The sequence below is a fragment of the Eumetopias jubatus genome, unplaced genomic scaffold (genome assembly GCF_037043125.1).
Source record: "Eumetopias jubatus isolate StellerSeaLion01/CBP00866 unplaced genomic scaffold, mEumJub1_p1.0 scaffold_4, whole genome shotgun sequence".
NCBI classification, from domain to species: domain Eukaryota; kingdom Metazoa; phylum Chordata; class Mammalia; order Carnivora; family Otariidae; genus Eumetopias; species Eumetopias jubatus.
Genome location: NW_028274810.1, coordinates 3844188 through 3847385, shown reverse-complemented (window position 1 = coordinate 3847385; position 3198 = coordinate 3844188). Strand labels below are relative to the sequence as shown.

Below are 3198 nucleotides of genomic sequence, written 5' to 3'. Positions count from 1 at the left end.
ACCATCCCAAGGTAGCAAAATACCATATGTATAACATACATATACACACACAAATACAGAGATCTTATAGTTTGTTTTTAAATTTTAGTTATGTCTCAGGTAGGAAGCTCAAAAGAATAGCTGGATCCAAATTATGTTTCTAGCAGACAGACTAAGGTTACCTGCTCAGATGACCAAAGTCTTTTATTAAAATATTATTATTATTATTATTTGCATGCTGTGTAAGGAAGCTTTTAGAGCTGTTTTGGACTAATTTTGTCCTTTGTATACTATTCAAGGAATGCATTCCATTGTCTCAGAGAAGTTTGGAATCCTCTTTTTTAAGGGTGCCCCAAAGGTTTTCTGGAATGGTCACTGCAATTTTAAATTATCCAACAGTTGTTGTAAAACACTGGGAATCACAAGTTTTCCCACCTTTTGAAACAAAAGAGTACTCCTCAATAGTGAAAACCCTCCATGGCATAATGGGCATTTCTCTGGGCAGTCACCCACCTGATCCCTAAGAAAGGCAACGACCTCAACCAAAAGGAGGGAGGTCGGTACCTAAGAGGACTCACAGTGCAAGGGGAAGGCTCTCCATACACAATCGGTGAGCACAGAAGTCTTCTATGGGTACCGCACAGGTTTCCAGGAGACACCGGCCCTGCTGTGCTGAAGTCACCTCAGGTCCTGCTTCTTACAGTCAGCAGGCATGTCAACCTAAAATTGTCAGGAGGCGATAATTAAGCAAGACTGAGATCAAAGAACTGCAATTTGGCACACACACACTTGCATAGCAATCTAAGTAGTTGCTTAGTGAGAACTTTCACTCCCCCCCCCCCGGCCCCCGTAGGCTCCACGAAGCGTGGAATGCAGAGTCCAATGAAGGGCTTGAACTCGCGACCGTCAGATCCTGGATCTGACACTCAACCCACGGAGCCACCGAAGCGCCCCTAGCTAGTTTTCCGTTGTTGATGGTGGAAAGCTAATCTTGACTGGCTATGATTGATTGCTAAGGCTATCACTAAGCAAAGTCTCTTCCTGTGGCAAGTTACAGGTTTTCGGGCTCAGTCCTTGTAATATTTGGGGTTTGGCGCAATTCAAAACTTCCTGGTTCTACCCAGTGGAGACGTGCACAAAAGCCCATCTCCTTAATGGCTTCCTGGCTCCATTTTAAAACCCCTTCACGCAAGTGACCCCATTTCATTCCACCTTTGATTCTTAACAAGTGGAAAGGAACTCTAAATTTTTGGACTAATATAAATTTTCCCTAATTTGATCTAGATACCAGTTACTTTTAGCAAAATTCACTGGGCTCTGCACTTAAGATTTGTGCACTCTATGTTCAATCATTTACTGTTCGAAAAAAAATTGGGGCGGGGGAAATGTTATCAAGTTAAGATTTTATTTTGTTAGATTTTATTTAAAGTATCCAGTTGGAGTGCGAACTCTCATTTCATCTCGTTTCTTTTTTGGTCTGAAAAGGCCCCACTGATGTTTGAAATATCTCAACCAGAAAAATGGCTGTAGCCTCACCATTCATTTTTAGAAAGAGATCAATACAAGGTGGCACCTCCCTCACCTCCTTCCAGATTTGGGACAGTCCAGCATTTCAAGATGACTGACTCAAGCGTGCACCGTGGGGTTTCCCCTTTTCTCAGCGCAGAGCTGCGGAGTCACGGGAAACAGCTCTCGAGCCGCGGGCACGTGGCACAGACCCTTGCCACAACCTGACAAGACACGGCTTTGAGGCGGATTGGAACCGAGGCTGCTACAAGTACAAGGCACAGTACTAAACACTATGCAGGGACCGAGAGCCACCGGCCGGCTGGCAACCGCTGTGCTCTTAGTCGTTCTAACAGCCTTCGTAATATTTTGGTGCCCCCTCTCCCTTTTTTAAGAGAGCTACAGGTCTACGCGGTTTTCGTTCTTTCGGGCTCTCTTTTTCCTTCCTTCCTCCTCATTCAGCTACGATAAAAGAACCATTCTCCTCTCTCCAGGATCGGGCCCTGACCGCTGCGCAGGTCGCCTAGGGAGTCTTATTGCCCCGGGACTTGCCTCCGCAGCTTCTCTGCGTCCTTGCGCCTCCCTTTCCTCCCGCCACCTTCAGGCGGCCTGGGCCCACGCCCGCCCCACAGAGCGCCCGGAGCACGCGTGCGGCGGAGCTGGGCGCGCGGAGCTCCCCCGTGCGGACGGCCCGCCGTAGGCCTTTCCTGTTGCCCAGCTGGGGATGCTGCGCAATGAACTGGTAGAAGTTTGAGAAGTTTGAAAAGAGAAATTTCCATTTGAAAAGCTTTTCATTATTTCCATTCACGGGGTTCTTCAGTTCGTCAAGGGCCCCAAAGCTAAAGACAATGGAATTCAGTAAGTCCCAGGAGAGCGTCCTGGTGCATGTGTGACCCTGTTCTCGGCGACGAGACACAAAAGCGACCATCACCATGACCACTGCCCTCGTAGAGCTACCCTGCTTGGCACAGGAAACCGAAGAAGGCAGCAGAAGCACCCCTCCAGCCCCGAAAACATTCCCGCATGGTGGACAAATGCTCTCCTTCTGACCGCCTATATCCTTCCCGCCCCCTCCAGCACGCACATGCGTCCTGGGCAAGAGGAGGCGTGGCGACGAAGGGCTGTCTGGTGAAGGCGGAGAAACGGCAAGTGCCAATCAGGCGAGCCCACCGACTTGCAGCTTCCCGTGGAGCCAACTTGCCTCAGACCGCGGGGACGCTAGCATTTGAGGCGGTGGGGCACATGGGACGAGACCGTTGGGTTGCCCTTTTGTCTTCAGAATCGTTCAACGCGGGGCTTCACCTGATGAACACGCTGCGTCGACTCCGATCCTGGTTTTCCAAGGCTTTGGAACTTCTGTTATCTAGCGGGTGGCACGTCCGGGAGGTTAGCAGGTACTTACTACCTAAGGAGGAAAGAAATGACAAGAAACGGGTCTCTGTGGCGCAATCGGTTAGCGCGTTCGGCTGTTAACCGAAAGGTTGGTGGTTCGAGCCCACCCAGGGACGTGTGTCTGACTTTTAACTCAATTCGGCGTCTTTCCTTCTGTTTATCACCTGCAGATTTCCTCACATAAAATCTATGTTATTGGATTCTGGGTCCTACCACCTCACATCAGCTAACTCTTAAGTAACACCAACCCACCCCACCTCCCCAACCTCATTCTCTCAGAATATCTGCTGGCCTATCATCTTTATACCCCTGAACAGGAAC

At 49.2% G+C, this 3198-nt stretch overlaps 1 non-coding gene across 1 annotated transcript; it reads left to right on the top strand.

Annotated features, from left to right (window-relative positions):
- The first annotated feature begins 2919 nt into the window (after positions 1 to 2919).
- TRNAN-GUU (transfer RNA asparagine (anticodon GUU)) lies at positions 2920 to 2993 on the top strand. Its single transcript has one exon. It is a non-coding gene; the product is annotated as a tRNA-Asn (tRNA).
- Positions 2994 to 3198: the final 205 nt, after the last annotated feature.